The sequence below is a fragment of the Olea europaea genome, unplaced genomic scaffold (assembly GCF_002742605.1).
Source record: "Olea europaea var. sylvestris unplaced genomic scaffold, O_europaea_v1 scaffold274, whole genome shotgun sequence".
In the NCBI taxonomy this organism is placed as follows: domain Eukaryota; kingdom Viridiplantae; phylum Streptophyta; class Magnoliopsida; order Lamiales; family Oleaceae; genus Olea; species Olea europaea.
The window spans coordinates 212,339-231,154 of record NW_019245831.1 but is presented as its reverse complement, the minus strand read 5'-3'; the positions used below and the strand labels follow the sequence as shown (position 1 = coordinate 231,154).

General features: G+C 33.8%; 1 long non-coding RNA gene across 1 annotated transcript in view; it reads left to right on the top strand.

Annotated features, from left to right (window-relative positions):
* The window catches only part of LOC111383692, a 23,352-nt gene extending 12,973 nt beyond the window's left edge, over positions 1-10,379 (top strand). The window contains exon 5 of the long non-coding RNA XR_002700780.1: positions 10,142-10,379. This is a non-coding gene — a long non-coding RNA (uncharacterized LOC111383692). The remainder of the gene's footprint in view (positions 1-10,141) is intronic.
* Positions 10,380-18,816: the final 8,437 nt, after the last annotated feature.

Below are 18,816 nucleotides of genomic sequence, written 5' to 3'. Positions count from 1 at the left end.
TCGACTTACCGAGATGGAGTTTGAGAAACTAACCAATGATTATCGAATCTGGCCATTTCCATTCTTGAATTAATACATGTGATTCTTCATATTGAACCTTGCATAAATCATATGAATAAAATTAATCATTTTCTGAAATCAAGTATGAAGAAATGAAATCAGAAATAAGAAAAAATTAGATGCAAGTGATGCGATTGGCCAAGGCGAGTATAACTCTTTCCTTAAGACGAATTTGCCCCGCATTGGTGCTAACGATTTTTGGACAATCATCTCCCAAGATACAACGACCACGTCAAGCCATAGGAGTACTCCAAATGGCTTCGACCAATGAACTTGAACGGAATTCCCTCTCTACCATAACAATGATTTTGATGCAAAAGATAATCACTTCTACAAAGTATTTTATGTAACTTAACATGAAATGAATAATATGGAATTATGGAATGAATTAGAATTAACTGGAATGACAAATACACATCCAAGGGGTCCTATATATAGAAGATGAAGGGTTGTGGGTGAAGGAACACACCCCAAATCCAGGATTTTTCATGGAAAGTTGCAACACTTCATTTCGAAAAGTTGCAGCACTTCATTTCAAACTTGCATCATTTCGAAAAGTTGCAATACTTCATTCTTCCAACTTTGGACCGCAATTTCTCATTCATCCGTAATTGGTTTCGAGATTCCAAATATACCACGATGATCTACTCGACAAGTAGAATAAGTTGGTCTATTTACTTTTGTAATTTGACCATTGGATCAAATCCGAACATTCGATCGAAGTTGACACGAAGTCACCCCTTTTCATTTTCCCAGTTATATACTTAACCAATTTTCGGTTAATTTTTGAACCAATTCCAACAATCCCCACATGAATGGAAATTCGAGTATGCAAATGTAATGCTATGATGTGATGCAAGTAAAGAGAGAGCAGAAAGTCACTGCATCGGGGATAGTAGCTTCTGGCCTTGAACCTCTCGTAGTGAAATACCATCGGACTTACTCGACTAATTGGTCACGTCTTGAACCATTCAGCCTTTAGTGTAAGCTAAGACAACGATACTCACACAGATGTCTTTTCTAAACCGTTCATGGTTCTCATGCGTTGGTTCATTTTGGCCCTAAACCCTTCTTGGTTCTGTATGTGTTTAAAGAATTCAAGCCTTAAATAATTCTGATTAAAGCAGCCCCACTTCACATTCACATAAGTGACCTCCTATTAAGAGTATTATGTCCTACTCCACTTAACTTAATCAAGATATAGGAATCATTAAAAAATTATCTTAACCTTTTACAACTCTACAAAAAGTACTTTAATATCATATAAATGAGTTAGGAAACTATTTTCTTTAGTGCTTTATGGAATCCTCATAACTTAGTTGTCCCTTTGAACCAAAATCTTGGGATCTCCAGTCAACAAGGTAGGATTACCATTATAAGGACTCTAATGTAGTAGGCTTCATCTCATTCCCTTCAATATGCAGTATTATTGATCTCTCTTGGTAAATCTCTTTAAAGGTACCATGAGTTTACATCATTGAGATCAACTGCTTAATGGTATTATGTTTATAACTTATACGTCTAGACCTACCATTACATATGACTTAGTATCTTATCAAATATTGCTAGCCAATGATCGATTCATTTGATAGATACAAATTATCGCCACCAAGAAATCATCTCATGAAACTTCATGCCTCATTAGCTTTATCTAAAGCTTTATCAATTCCAAACAAGATTGAAGGATTTCTATCGAATTATTACACTAGTCGACCATGTTTACAAGTGGATTTCAGAATCATGGGTATTCAATATCATCATTGAAACATTACCATGCATTTAAACTATATGAATATTTTTCATATATTTCAATTTTTCTTGCATGTGTAAACAACCACCACAATTGGCTTCTACCCATTTAATCCATTTTAGACTTAGTTTATATATCCTTATAATTAGTATAAGGGTTTTCTATCTTTTCACCTTCATAGATATCGTTCTGTAATTATAAGATAGAAGCACACGTAACAATTAAACTTATTTACCCCCACAATTCCTCAATTAGGAATACATATGCAATCTAGTAACGTTGCATCTATAAGTTTTAAACTTTTCATTCAAGTTCACGAGCATTTATGATAATCCCCCACATCTTTGGGTTACAATTGAACTTAGGGTTTAGCAACTCTTTTATAATTCAATTTATTTATCTCTTAGATAATATTCATGTCGAGTGCTTCGTGAAAGTCTAAATACTTTCAAAGTAGTGGTCGTTGAGTCACAATTTATTTTAATTAAAGTTGCATATGATGTATTTCAATCCAATTATTTTAATTTGATCATTCAAATTAAATCAAGAACATCATATAAATCAGCAATGCTTTCAAAACATAAACCAACTTAATTGGTTTCATGATTGAAGTCAAATTCAAAAATAAAGAGGGCTAAGCATTGCAACTTCTTCAAACATATGCAGCTTATCACATTTGTAACATTTCACATGATAGTTTCATTTCAACCATCGGTTGAAAAGTTGTGCTCTCAAAAGACACTATCCTATAAGAGGACACACCTCTTAAATTAATCTCTATAAAGAGACACACCCATTGCAAATTAATCATATCAAAAGTCATGATTCTCCATATGAAAAGACACATCTTTCCATGCAAAATTTTCTACGATTTCAAATAATTAAGTGGCTTAATTCTCATTACTAAAAAATGATATCCACTTAAATCATCTCACTTAATTTTATGAAATTAATTGAGGCTATCATCATAGTCAATGTTAGTATAATTTCAATAAGATATGAAATTTTAACCAACTAATTTACCATGTCATTATCATATTCCAATCAAAAGAATCGTCATGAAAGTTCATATACTTTCATCAAATAATTGGCATCCTTATATGTCCAATGGTTAGGAATAAATTTCTTATTTCCATCCATTCATTATTGGACTCGAGTTGGTTTTAACAATATCCAATTCATCATGACCAAAGTGAACGAATAGCAACTTATATTCTAAACATTTATACATCCATTGTATTCCATTTATAGGAATGTTTACTTCCATATCATAAGAGTTGCAATCTCACATAGAAGAAAATTGTCACTCACAAGTTCCCAAGATGGACATTGTACGGAAATATCATATTTTTTCGAGGCTAGCAGAAAAATTTCACAAACTAGAATGTTCAAAGTATGGTAGAATGTCAAGCGTAAACCTATTGATTCAAATTATAGCAACATATGCAATTAATTATAGTCACACATGCCATCTGTCTTTCCAAATATTTTCATGAAATATATCATCAGATGCATGCAAAAATCTGCTCATGCTTAAGGAAAAATGCATATACAAAGATGAAGGAAACTCTATAATTACAGTTATCTTCAAACGTCTCTATTCTTATTTTCACATAATATTGGGTTCCCATGCACGCACCGGTTCAAATTTTATTTCTGTTTTATGATAAAAATATAGCAGAATTTCAAATTGCAGTTTTTGAACAGAACCCGATTTTTTTTCACTAAGTGAGTAGTACAGTTGGCAGATTCGAAACAGAATATATGATGCACAATGAACACAAATTTCACCTTAAGATTGTTGGGGAATACACCGATTCAAATGTGCATATTATATTCATAAAACGTAACTTATATGTTCACGAAATCGAAACAAGGTTTCGACTTACCGATATGGAGTTTGAGAAAATAACCAATGATTATCGAATCTGACCATTTCCATTCTTTAATTAAAACATGTGATTCTTCATATTGAACCTTGCATAAATCATATAAATAAAATTAATCATTTTCTGAAATCAAGTATGAAGAAATGAAATCAAAAATAAGAAAAAATTAGATGCAAGTGATGCGATTGGCTGAGGCGAGTATAACTCTTTCCATAAGATGAATTTGCCCCGCATCGGTGCTAACAGTTTTTGGACAATCATCTCCCAAGATACAACGACCACGTCAAGCCATAGGAGCACTCCAAATGGCTTCAACCAACGAACTTAAATGAAATTCCCTCCCTACCATAACAATGATTTTGATGCAAAAGATAATCACTTCTACAAAATGTTTTATGTAACTTAACATGAAATGAATAATATGAAATTATGGAATGAATTAGAATTAATTGGAATGACAAATACACATCCAAGGGGTCCTACATATAGAAGATGAAGGATTGTAGGTAAAGGAACATACCCCAAATCCAGCATTTTTTATGGAAAGTTGCAACACATCATTTCGAAAAGTTGTAGCACTTCATTTCAAACCTACATCCTTTCAAAAAGTTGCAACACTTCGTTCTTCCAACTTTGGACCGCAATTTCTCATTCATCCGTAATTGATTTCAAGATTTCAAATATACCACGATGATCTATTCGACAAGTAGAATAAGTTGATCTATTTACTTTTGTAATTTGACCATCAGATCAAGTCTGACCATTCGATCGAAGTTGACACGAAGTCACACCTTTTCATTTTTCCAGTTATACACTTAACCAATTTTTGGTTAATTTTTGAACCAATTCCAACAAATACCATTGATTTCGATCGATGAATTCATGATATCAACTAATGATGTTATCAGCTTTAATTTACGTTTAAAACGGTTACTAGCTTTAGTACCATTGACTTTTTCACCTTTTTTTTTTTGGGTAACTTAATAGGTTAGTTGAGCTCAAATGGAAGGTTAGAATAAGTAAGAGAGAGAATTTTAAAAAATAAATAATAGAACACAGGCGGTAATTTAAATCGTCTATCAATCGTACCACTGTATATATAGAAGCACTCTATCAAAAAAAAATTTCCTTTCCCACATGTTATATAAAGTATAAACCCATATCCCTTCACTCACAAATCAACAAACTTTTTATATCCTCTTGCTATTTGCCCATAAAACTGTCAATTTAATATTATGTCTAACACAAAGAGTTTTGGGGTAGTTCTCACCCTTCTAGTGCTTTTCAACTTCTTCTCATTTGGTAATTTCTTCTCCTCGTGTTTTCAGTTTTCATTCGTTGAGATCTATTCTACTCGAACAGCACTATAGAATGTTGAGTAGTAAACTTGATTTTTGGACTAAACAATATGGGCTTAAGGATTTTGTCCATAGGCTCAAATCAATTAAAAAGCCCAACATGGCTAGCATTTCTAGAAATATTATCTAGAAAAATCTATATAAATATCTAAGTAAAATATGTGGTGATAAATGTCGTAATGTGTCAATAAGATTATGTGGTCTTAAAAAGTCTATCTGGAGAATTCTAGGAAAATATCTTGTCCAATTGTGTGGTCTAAAAGTCTCATGTAAATATGTGGTTTAGGAGTCTCTAGAAAATTGTGTGAACTATAAGTTTCATGTAAACACCATATAAAGGGGTAGGGTCCTCCATTTTGTAAAACAAGCCAAAGTGTGTAAGTTTTAGAGTTAAGAAATACAAGTTTTCTTTTGTTCACTTCCTTGTTCCTATTAATATTGTCTTCCTTAAAAGCCTTAGCCAATCTAAGTTAGTAAACTCCTCTTTCCTCCAACAAACTGGTATTAGAGCACTAAGATTCTTGTGAAAAATGGCAAGTAGGATGATTCCTTTTCAAGTTCCCCAACTCAACAAGGATAACCACAACAATTGGAGCATAAGGATGAAAGCGTTGCTCGGGTCACAAAATGCATGGGAGATCGTAGAGAAATGCTACACAAAGCCAGAAGACGAGGTCGCTCTATCACAAACACAAAGGGATAGTTTGAAGGATGCAAGAAAGAAGGATAAGAACGCTCACCCATATATATCAAGCTTTAGATGAAGGCATATTCGAGAAAGTAGCTTCTGCTACTACAAGTAAGAAAGCATGGGAGATCTTGCAAAACTCCCACAAAAGAGTTGAGAAGGTGAAAAAGGTTCGACTCCAAACACTTCGAGGTGAGTTTGAAGCTTTACATATGAAAGAATCGGAATCAACTTCGGATTACTTCTCTAGAGTATTGGCTATTATGAATCAATTAAAGAAGAATGGAGAAAAGTTGAACGACGCTCGAGTAATTGAGAAGATATTTAGGTCTTTAGATTCTAAATTTGACTACATAACAATAGTCATTGAGGAATCTAAAGATCTAGATAGTATGAGTATCGATCAACTCATGAGATCTTTACAAGCTCATGAGAAAAGACTAAAAAGAAGGTGAAAGAAAAGCTATTAGAGTAAGCTCTTCAAACAAAGCTAACTTTGAATGAGAGTGAAGGAAGGCTCGACAATAAAAGAAGTCGAAGAGGAAGAGGACGAGGCCAAGACCGAGGAAGAAGTGCATTCTACAAGAAGGAAAGAAGACAAAGCTCATTTTCCACCAGAAGTCGTGGAAAAGAAAAAGGTACGAGGCAAAATGAAGGACCAAGGTATGACAAATCTCAAATTAAATTTTACAATTGTCAAAAACTTGGTCATTATACTTCAAAATGTAGAAATATTACTAACCAAGTTGAGGAGAAAGCCTACTATTCTTGTCGGGAAAGTGAAGTAGATCATGCACTACTATTGGCTTACAAAGGTGAAGAGAGTAGAGAAAAGAACACTTGGTATTTGGATACAGGAGCAAGCAACCAAATGTGTGGAAGAAAAAATATATTTGTGGAGCTTGACGAATCAGCAAGCGGCAACAATATCTTGGAAGATGAATCCAAGATCCCAATAAAGAGAAAAGGTAAATCTTGATCCGCTTGAAAAATGGTATGCATCAATTTATCTCAAATGCCTATTATGTGCCCAATATTAAGAATAACATTTTGTATTTGAGACAACTCTTTGAGAAGGGCTATAATATTCATTTGAAATATCATAGTCTTTAAATAAGAGATCAAAGAGAAAATTTGATTGCCAAAGTCCCTTTGACAAGAAATAAAATGTTTGCATTAAGCATTCAAAATGATGTTACTAAATGCTTAAAATCTTGTTTTAAAAATTCATCTTGACTTTGACACTTCAAATTTGAACATCTTAATTTTGGAGGCTTAAAGTTATTGAGTAAGAAGAAAATGGTGAAAGGTTTTCCTCCAATAAATCATGCGGATCAATTATATGAAGGATGCTTACTTGGAAAGCATTCGAGAAAAAGTTTTCCAAAAGAAGTGCTTACAAGAGCTAAGAAACCACTATAACTTGTACACTCGGATGTTTGTGGGCTAATTAATCCAAGCTCTCTCTATAAGAGCAATTACTTTGTTCTTTTTATTGAGAATTTTAGTAGAATGACTTAGGTTTATTTTCTTAAACAAAAATTGGAAGTTTTTAGAACTTTCGAAAGGTTTAAAGCTCTTGTTAAAAAAGAAAGTGGCTATAGCATAAAAGCCATGAGATTGAATAGAAGAGGAGAATTCACCTCCAAAGAGTTTAAGAAATATTGTGATGAGAATGGAATTCGTCGCCTATTGACGTTTCCATACTCTCCACAATAAAATGGAGTAGCCGAAAGAAAGAATAGATCAATTCTTAACATGGCCCGCAGCATGCTCAAAGATAAGAGATTGCCTAAAGAACTTTGAGTTGAAGCTATCAATTGCGTTGTGTATCTGTCTAATCAATTGCCTTCTAGAAGTGTGTGGAATAAGATGCCACAATAAGAATGGAGTGGAAGAAATCCTAGCATCTCTCACCTACGAGTATTTGGGAGCATTGTATATGTTTATGTGCCTTATCAAAAGCGGTCCAAACTAGATGACAATGGTGAAAGGTATGTTTTTATCGGTTATGACTCTCGCTCTAAAGGTACAAGTTGTATAATCCAAACAAGGAGAAGATCACCATAAGTAGAGATGTCGAGTTTGATGAAGAAGAAGCTTGGGATTGTGGTGTCCAAGAAGAAGACTACGACTTTTTACTATTCTTTGAGGAAGAAGAACAAGAGAATGGAGAGCAGCAAAAGCTTACCAATCCTCCTCTATCATCTAGTCATGGAGATGCTTCCCCATCATCTTTACAAGGAGAAAGCTCAAGTGAAAAGACACAACGAATGAGGAGCCTACAAGAGCTATATAAGGTAACAAAAAATCAAAATGATATCACACTTTTTTCTTTTTTTCGACTGTGAGCCAATAGGGTATGAAGAAGCAGTGCAAAATAAAAGATGGAGAGATGCCATGGATGAAGAGATTAAAGCCATTGAGAAGAATGACACGTAGGAGTTGACGACTCTTCCCAAAGGAAAACGAACAATCAAAGTTAAATAGCTGTACAAGGTAAAGAAGAACGCTAAAGGAAAAGTAGAAAAATACAAAGCAAAATTGGTTGTCAAAGACTACAACCAACAGTCGAGAAATGATTATGAAGAGTTATTTGCCCCTGTTGCTCGTTTAGAAATCATAAGACTAATTATCTCTCTTGCAGCGCAAAATAAGTGGAAGATTTTTCAAATGGACGTGAAATCCACTTTCCTAAATGGTTATCTTGAAGAAGAAATTTATGTGGAGCAACCAATTGGCTACAAAATAAAAGGACACGAAGGTAAAGTCTTAAAACTAAAAAAAGGCTTTATATGGGTTGAAACAAGCTCCAAGGGCATAGAATAGTAGAATTGACAAGTACTTCCAAAAAAATGTCTTCACAAAATACCCTCACAAGTATGTCTTTTACACAAAGGTAAATGAGAAAGGAGATATTTTGCTTGTTTGTTCGTATGTAGATGATCTTATATTTATAGAAATTAATCAAAGTATGATCACTGAGTTTAAAAAGGTCATGGCTCAAGAATTCGAGATAACGGATATCGGCCTCATGGCCTACTATTTTGGGATTGAGGTAAAGCAAATGGAGAATTGCAAGCTCGTACGCATCCCCGTCGAATACGGAACCAAGTTGTCGAAAAATGATGAAGGTGAAAAAGTAGACCCACACTTTCTAAGAGTCTTGTTGGAAGTCTAAGATACTTAACGTGCATAAGATCAGATATCTTTTTTGGAGTTAGGCTTATTAGTCACTATATGGAGACACCTACAGTGACCCATATGAAAGCTGTAAAGAGAATTCTTCGTTACATCTAAGGTATGCTTGATTATGGCTTAGTCTATTTATCATCAAATGAATTCAAACTTGTTGGATATGGTGACAGCGATTAGGGCAAAGATAGTGATGATAGAAAGAGTACACTGGGTATGTGTTTTACATGGGCGACACAGCTTTCACATGGAGCTCAAAGAAGTAATCGATCGTAGCACTATCTACATGTGAAGCTGAATATGTTGCAACTACGTCAACTGTCTGTCATGCGATTTGGCTTAGAAACTTATTGAAGACGCTTGGTGTTTCACAAGAAGAACCAACCGAAATTCATGTTGATAACAAATTGGCATTGACATTGACAAAGAATCCAGTATTCCACGATAGAAGCAAGCACATTGATACAAGATATCACTTCATAAGAGAAAGCATTGCAAAGAAAGAAGTGCAGCTGAAATTTGTAACCTTCCAGGAGTAGATCGCCGACATTTTTACTAAGTCACTCAAGCATGACGTGTTCCACAAGTTAAGAACTCTATTTGGAGTAGTAAATCAAGTTTAAGGGAAGATGTTGAGTAGTAAGTTTGATTTTTGGATTAAATAATATGGGCTGAAGGATGTTGCCCATAGACTCAAATCAATTAAAAAGCCTAACATGCCTAGCATTTCTAGATAAAAAAATCTATATAAATATCTACTAGAAAAATCTATATAAATATATAACTAAAATAAGTGGTGATAAATGTGGTAATGTGTCAATAAGATTATATGGTCTTATAAAATATATCTAGAGAATTCTAGGAAAAAATATTGTCCAAATGTGTGGTCTAAAAGTCTCAAGTAAATATGTGGTCTAGAAGCCTCTAAAAAATTGTGTGGGCTAAAACTTTCATATAAACATATATAAAGAGGTAGGGTCTTCCATTTTATAAAACAAGCCAAAGTGTGTAAGTTTTGGAGTTGAAAAATACAAGTTTTCTTTTGTTCACTTCCTTCTTCCTATTAATATTGTCCTCCTTAAAAGCCTTAGCCAATCTAAGTTAGTAAACTTCTCTTTCCTCCAACATAGAAGAATATTGTATAAAATTGTCCATCTAAGGATGTTGATAGACATTTACATGGTTATTGTTATTTTGACAGGTAGCGTGCAAGAAGTTTATGAAAACCTGAAGCAATGTCCAAGTGGTATTGAAATAATTTATTTTACACCAGATCAATGTGTTTCTCTATGTGATAGCTATTGCAAACAAGGTGGATGGTGTGGGGGAAGCTGTGATTTGCCAATGACTGCTGATTGTTGTTGTACTGGTTGCCATCAAAGTGATTCTGTTCCTGGATAGATAAGCATTGTTTGAACAATAAATAAATATATGGTTTTCTGAAATTTGTTTCTTATGCTTCCCTCTTTTTTTATTTTTTTTCTTCGTCGGAGAATTGGGGATGACAAAATGTTATATCGTGGGGTATCCGTCCTGTTCATTGCTTTGTGTCGATGAAATAGTTTTTGAGGAAGACAAATTGTTCTATAACTGTTTGATTGAAGTTTCGGCATTTTCAACTATGATTTGAAATCAAAATGGGAGAGTTTAAAATTTAATAAATGATAGTAATGTAAAAAATAAAAATAAAAATTAAACTTCTACCAAAATTTGGTCCAAATTGAACATAGTTGAGGCCAATAAACTAACATTTAAAAAAACAAAAGAAGAAGAAGACGACATAACTATTAAAATTTTAATGTTTATGCGGACAATTTGGTCAATTGTAACTTAAGATTCATACTTCATGCTTCACATATCAAAACCTTCTTTTCGTTGCAACTGTTGAAAGCCAAAAAGCTCCACCATCAACTTATTGTGGTTTTTTTGGTATTGAGATTTATAGTTTATTTGTTTCATTGCCATTAAGTAGGAAGAAAAAAATAAACGAAACAATCACAATTTAAAACTAAACCAGACTTTTAGTTTAGTATTCTCAAACATTTTTAAATAGTTTGATTTAGATTTAGATTTAGATTTTTGCTCCAATCATTTTAAATGTTTGTTTTGTAATATGTCAACAATTTCTCAAATCAAACCGCTTGTGCCCCTAAATAAAATATTCAATCGTTAAAATGGAATCATTTAGCAAGATATAATTGTATTGGTTATTTCCGCAATGGAAGATTTTGATGGCAACGACCATCACTAATTTGTGGCATACTAGACAACAAAAAAATCCATCTCTTACAACGTCGTTGACATCACTTAAAACGTCAATTATAAAATAGTAGTAAAATAAAAATAAAAATAAAAATAAATTAAACTTCTGCCTTGAAATTGGTCCAAATTGACATTGATGAGATCGATGAACTACCATCTGAACCTCAAAAATTAGACGTAACTCTTAAAATGCTAATCTATATGTGGACAATTTGGTCAATTGTCACTCACCATCTACCCTAATTTGATAAACCAATCAATTTAGCATTGTTAATAGTTCATACTTCATGCTTCACACATCAAAACCCTCCTCAAGCCCCAAATGTTGAAAGCCAAAAGCTCCAAACCATAAATTTATAGTGGTGTTGCTGGTATTAGAATATACATATTTTTTTCATCTTCCATTAAATAGAAAGATTTGTAAACAATGAACTACTAACTCTAAATTGAACTGGAAGAAAAAAATATATACACAAAGAAACCACGGTTTGAAACCAAACCAAATTCTTAGTTTAGTATTCAATTTTTATCAAATCGTTTTATATATAGTTTGATATTGATTTTCTCAAACTACTTTAAATGCTAGGGTTTGTAAATATGTCAACAGCTACTCAAATCGAATCTCTTGTATTCTAGAAAAAAAAATAGTGAGTTGTTACTGGTGACATCAACTTGCACGTTATAATTATATTGCTTATTTTCGCAAAGGATGATTTGGTGGCAATAAACCTCACCGATTTATCGCATATTGGGCAACAAAAAATATCCATCACTCAGAACATCATTTATTAAATTCCTCGCAAGTGTAGCACAAATCTATTGTAATTTTAGAAAGTATATAAATTTTTAACTTTTCATGAACTCAAGATTTAACTTTCAATTTTTTCCGCTTTTTTTCCAAAATTAAAAGTCAAGTTTGACACTTACTCCATTATTCACCCAAAAAAATAAATAAATAAAAATACTCTCTTTCTCAATTTTAGGAGAATACCTTATTTTTGTTAAAAAAAAAATCTTTTTCGTTTAATATCAATATTTGATTTTCGTTAGAAAACCACATTTTCACAGGTTACATGTTTGGGCAACATTTGTGTGTACTACGTTACTTGTAGAGTAGTATTAAAATATTTTAATTTTTTGTTATGGATAATTATATTAACACTACAAATTTTGTTAGGTATACCATAATTTTTTAATTATTTTTCTTATTTATCAGTAGTTAATAAATTTACAATTTATTTTGTTTCCATTGCCATTAAAGTAGAAAGATTTGTATACAATGTACTAGAAACCTTAAATGATCCGGAATGAAAAAATACAAGAAGAAATCACGGTTTAAAACTAAACCAAAGCTGTTATGTTAGCATTGATTTTTTCTCAAACCCTTTTAAATAGTTTGGTATAGATTTAGATTTAGGTTTTCTTTTTTTTCTTTTTTCTTTTTTCACACTGTTTTAAATGATTTGGTTTCTAAATATGTCAACAACAGCTCAAAGTAGTGATGGTAAAAAAACTCGCCCTGCCCCCGCCCTAATAGGGTCCCGCCCTGAATGGGGCAAAAAGACCCGCCCCGAATGGGTTGGCGGGGGGCGGGGCGAGGATGCCCTTCCCCGAACCCGTCTCGTGAAGAAAAAAATAAAAAAAAATTATTTTTGAACAATTCATTCGTTAAAAACTCATTTTTAATTTGTATTTTATTCTCTAATAATAACATAATTCGAAACTTTGAAAATGTAATATAAAAAAAAAAAAATTAAACGGAACAAAAAGTTGCCCATCCCATCCCGTCTAAGGTGGGGCGGGATGGGATTTGGGCGAGATGTGACGGGGGCGCCCTGCCCCAAACCCGTCCCGTTGCCATCCCCAGTTCAAGGAGAACTACTTGTACCTCTAGACAAAATATGCCATGGTTAAAATGGGATCAGCTAGCAATAATTGTATTGCTTATACCAATTTGTGGGCAGCAACGAAAAATACTTGTCGCTCATACCTTCATTGTTTAAATTACTTGCTTCTGTGTAATACCAAATCCATTTTTCTTTTAAATAATTAATTCTTAACTTTTCATGAACTCCTTCAATAGTTGTCGTGAAAAATTCACTTTCAATCTTTTTCTGCCATTTTTTCAAAGATAATTAAATGTTAATTTTGACACTTGCCCTATTATTATTTGAAAAAGGTGTATGATATACCTTATTTTTAATTTTTTTTTAAAAAGTACCTCATTTAATTTCAACATTAAATTCTAAGTAAATATTTAACTTTTCTTAATTATAAGTTAACTTATACGTAAAACAAATTACCTATAAGTAAAATATCGTTTATGAGGAAAAAAATTTCATATTAAGAGTATTTCAAGGAGACTCTATTTTTAGAGAGTATATTCTATCATTTGAAGAGTATCTACAAATTTAGAGAGTTAAAATTTTTTAAAGCACTCCAACAAGTTTTTATATTTAATAGTTAATTTTACTACTCCAAAAAATATTTATTACATTTCTTAAATATTTTGAATGTATTTAATTATAGGGAGTGAGTTTAACACTCTCTAAATTGAAATGTTAATTTAAAAATCTTTTGGAGCATGATTTTAAAGATCGACTCTTTAAAATAGAAAGCATCTCATGTTCTTGGTGATACTTTAAGAAACGTTAAATTGAAAACTTTACTAAATGACATATATATTTAAAAAAAATTCTTTTAAAAACAAAATTCAGAAGTGGCTAATAAATTCTCCAATATAAGTTGGATAATTTTGAAAATCGCTACTAAAACTACTGAAAATAGATTCGCTCAGAAACGGTCAAAATCAGTACTTTAAAAATCGTTCATAACTGATTCGCCGAAACTCCAAGCAAGCCCTTATATTTCATTTTTTATTATCAAACACTATTTTAGGATAACATTGTTTTGCTTGTAGAGTAATCTATTGTATTACTTTTAGGATAACATGTATTGCTATATTAATCCATCCCGAACCAACACTTTCGTCCAACACTATTTGTCTATTTCCCACCGTTGCCGCCACCTTCGGTTGCAACAAAGCTGGTATGATTTCTACAAACACAAGCATACCTCTTCATGTTTCCCTGCCGACAGCATTTTCTTAAACCATGTTATCTTCATTCCATGTAACGCTTCGTTTTTCTTCAGTCAATGTGGTTCAATGTTATCTTCAATTTCAATATTCATGGAGTTATAATTTCAAAAACTTTCCCATTAATTGGACAATCTAATTGGTAATTGAAACTATGACTTGACGGGAGTTTGGCTATATAAAGAGGTTTTGTCCCTAAGCTCAAGTATTACAAAAACTATATCATACATCATCATTTCAGAGTATTGAGAGAGCTTAGAAGTGCCAGAAATTGGAGAAAACGAGAGCTTCTGGAATATTATCAATAGCTAGAGGTATGCGTCTAATCCATGGGTTTTCGATTTTCTCGATCCAAGTTGTTTTTGCATAATTATTTTGGATCGATATTCATTCTCACATTTGGTATCAAAGTAGCATAACCTTGGTGTTTTGCAAGAAATCTATAAATCTCAATTTTTTATCCGAATTTTTTTTTTTTTTTTTTTAAATCAAAGTTCAGATTTGTAACGAAAATCTATTTTCTAGCCTTTGTGTATTTTTAAACCTGAATTTTGACATTAAGAAGGTTGATTATGAGGCAGGCCGAAACCGAGTCAATTTCAACCCAACTAGAGGTTGAGGATGACTCCAGTTTTCGAAAATGAGGATGACCTTGTCGTTTTCAATAACATGACCTGCAGTTTGTACTGGGCCGATTTTTATGAAAGATTTATCGGGCATATCCAGTTTCAATTGGGTCGACTTTAGATAATTAATTTATTGGGCCAGGTTTATACAGTTTAATTCTTGGGCATTTATTTTAGGGAAAAAATCAAAATGGAAATTACATCGTCCCAAGTGTATAAAGATTGGGATGCAAATATCAGGTGGAGAACTTTTTTATGCACATGTCAGGGTTTTATGTAATTATTAAATGTGAAATATTTATTTTTATCATTTAATAATTAGTATATGCGTATATTAACTGATGGCTTGTTACCTTATTTATCGTAATTCTTCTTAACTACCATATCAATCATCCTCTCTCTCTCTCTCTGTCCCCCACGATTTCACGTAATCTCCAAACCCTCTCTTTGTTCTCCCATGATTTTTCGGCATCTCCAAACATAATCTCCAAACTCTCTCTTTGTTCTCCCACGATTTTTCGGCATCTCCAAACACTCGCTCGTTCGAACTCATCCATCCAAAGTCCAAATTTCGCCATTTAGTTACCCCACAATCTCACCATTGTCGAATTCAATTTGTGCAAGAATCACCGTGTGGAGTACATCCCTTTCGCTCTACTGAAAAATGCAATCTAATGGAGAAATCTAAGGGTGCAGAAGGGGTTATTAATCTCGATGACACAACAAGAGGAAGAAGCAAAAGGAGGTCACAGGACAGTGCAATGAAAACCCCAACGCATTCGGTGTCTGTGACCGAGTGAAAAGGCCAATCGAACAAGGTTATTTCCTCAATTTTTTTTTTTATTGAACAATGAAAAAACGTATTGGATATTTGGGCATTCTGTGAAATGTAGTCAGTTGAAGTAATTTTGGTATTTCGCATGACCTAAGGTTTTGGGTATAAAGATTGTGTATGGAAATTCCTTCATGACCCGAGCTCAATGTTTGTGACCATGGTAGATGATCTGTGACCTAAGCTCAGTGTATGTGACTCGGAGTTGCTAACGATGAATTGATCTAATTTGTGACCTTATTCATTTTATTGAAAATTAATATGTGATGTGACAATGCGGCATGTGTATGGGATTGAATTTGTGCTTTTAATTTTGATGTCTTATATGTTGGGAGGAGTCAAAGGTACTAACAATGTGACTTGTGACCTGACTCGAATGTATGTGCATTGGAAGTACTAACAAAGAATAGATCTGTGACCTGAACTGACTGAATATGTGACTTGACTATTCTAACAATGAAGATCTGTGACCCTATTCAACTTACTGACCATGGTAGATGATCTGTGACCTAAGCTCGGTGTATATGACTCGAAGGTGCTAACAATGAATCGATCTAATCTGTGACCTTATTCATTTTATTGAAAACTAACCTGTGATGTGATAATGTGGCATGTGTATGGGATTGAATTTGTGATTTTAATTTTGATGTCTTATACATTGGGTGGAGTCAAAGGTACTAACAATGTGACCTGTGACCTGACTCAAATGTATGTGCATTGAAAGCACTAACAAAGAATAGATCTGTGACCTGAGCTGACTGAATATGTGACTTGACCATTCTAACAATGAAGATCTGTGACCCTATTCAACTTACTGACCCGAGTGTACATGTGTATGCATATGTGACCTGTTAGGCAGAGTATGTTATTAATTGAATATCTTTGTGTTGTAACATATCATCTGTGTGTGATTTCTTTCAGTACAAGTGTTTAACATTGTCTACAATTTCAATATAGGCCTGGGAATTCATAATACCAGAAGACAGGTGGTTTCCAAGGAAAATTACAACCTCGGTCCGTAAAGGTGTCTTGAATACCATTCAGACGAGTTTAAGCCGACCATAGAAACGTATATTGATGGGAACCTGTGTTGCTCATTTTCTAGAGTGCGACGAGATCACGATACAACCACAACTGAATCACTTCTTCCTTCTGAGACAGGTTCGTCAACCGAACAATGAAGAAATGTGGTTTTATGTGGCTAGAAGGTATGTGAGGTTCTCCATCTCCGAGTTCTATTTAGTCACAGGACTGAGATGTCATGGATAGTGTGATACACAAATGTATGACAGTAGAACATCAAAACTAAAGGAAAAATACTTTTCTCAAGTGGAAAATGTAACACATGAAGACATCAAATCCACATTCTTCTCTGCGTGTCAAATGTCGGACTTGGATCTTGTCGAAGCTCTACCGGATGATGACGTTGCTAGGATAGGTGCGTTGTATTTTCTTACTGCCTATCTCCTTCCTAGAGATTACAAGAAAGTTGTTGACAACTACTTGTTTTCCCTAGTTGAGGACTTTGATGCAATGAACAGATTCCCATGAGGCAAATTATTATTTGACATTACCTTTGGTTCACTGAAAGATGGGTTGAGTAGGAGAACTCCACATTATAGGTACGAGGTATGTTGGTAGCCTTTCAAGTATGGATTTATGAGACTTTTCCAAGTCTAGATGGAATTGTTATCACACGAACATCAAAGACACATCCTCGAATCATGAATTGGATGGCAGATGAACAACCTTCTGCTGCTAAGTTGGAAGGAGCTGACTGCTTCGCAAATGTTGATGTAATACATCAGTAAGCCTTGTTACCAGTATACTAAACTGTTATGATTACACTTTTACTAATATACACTTTTGCAGATTGTGATTTATGACCTAGAACCATCGAAAGCGAAAATGGCCATGCCATATATGAACAATGTCTAGTACAAGAAGCCGATTCAATCGGACTTGTTAAGTGAGAACTGTAGGAAAAAGAGGACAAAGAAATCAGCTGACAATGCTAGTGCTAGTGGAAAGTCAGTGATCCTCTTAACGGACAGTAGTATGGGATAGCCTAATGTGTCGAACGACGATGATAATTTCATTGATCCTCTACCACCCCGTGAAAAATCTCCAATTGATGAAGCACCATCAGCTGCCCATAATTCTCCAGATGAACCACACCCTCACATGCCGCAATAGGTTGATTTAAGTGGATGTAATTATTTTTTTAAATCAGCGAACACAGATCAATGTCTTAGGTCATATATTACCGTTTTGAAATCATTGGTCACAGATCACTGTGATATAGGTCACATATCCACTACATTTTCATCACAAAACATATTTTCCTAAGTCATATATAACCTTTTTTTCCATACAACTGGTCACACTTGTGTTGTTATGGTGATATGTAAGGCATATGATGATTTGAGGATGCAAATATGCAAACTGCAATCGGACAATAAATTGTTGAATAGGGAGCTCACTGACATCAAGTCACAGATGTCATGCTTCAATGATGTGCACTCAACAAAAATGAACTCCATTATCCAAATACAAGGTGTCTTAAAAACTAACTTGATGGAGATTCGAACTAACATGCAGTTTCTGTTCGAAACTGTGTCAGCAATGATATTCTCTTTAATGGAAGAGATCATGAGACGGTTTAGTGAAAAAGCAAAAGATTGAGGCACAGAAGTTCACGAAGTTGGAGACAAGGGAACTCATGTTGCTAGAGGCTCTGATAAGACCAATGAGGTACTTTCAAGATATTTACACATTTCATTATACACACTATGGTCACATTGACATGCCAAGTATTCTTATTCTCCAAGATAAAGGTGCAAATAGAGCAGCCAAATGTTGGCAGGAAAGGGAAAGGTAAGAAAGACCCAAGTGAAGACATTGGTATTCCCTATAGTCTTCAACCACCATCGTTCGATTTGGGGATTGGTTATACGCAACCTGATGATGTATACTCTGAAGACATTCAGAAACAGGTAGATTCCATTATATCTGACGTGTTGACGGCAACCAAACGTGTTCAGGTAGAGGTATTCACA